Source organism: Penaeus monodon, chromosome 30 (assembly GCF_015228065.2).
Source record: "Penaeus monodon isolate SGIC_2016 chromosome 30, NSTDA_Pmon_1, whole genome shotgun sequence".
NCBI lineage: Eukaryota > Metazoa > Arthropoda > Malacostraca > Decapoda > Penaeidae > Penaeus > Penaeus monodon.
Genome location: NC_051415.1, coordinates 15,913,536 through 15,913,743, shown reverse-complemented (window position 1 = coordinate 15,913,743; position 208 = coordinate 15,913,536).

The window sequence follows — 208 nt, the reverse complement described above, 5'->3', positions numbered from 1 at the left end:
CCCTCCCCCCTAGCCTTTCAGCTCTCTTGAACTTCGGGCTGGCCTTATTAGAGCTGTGCGGTACTTTGCAATGCACATATACTTGGGGTCTTGGTGTTTCTAAGACATTAGATAAGTTTTAAATATAGAGGAAAGGTATACCTTTTAGCGTGGTTCAGTTAGATTAGTTTCGGCTCCTACCCACATTTTACTGAATTCACCTATGCTA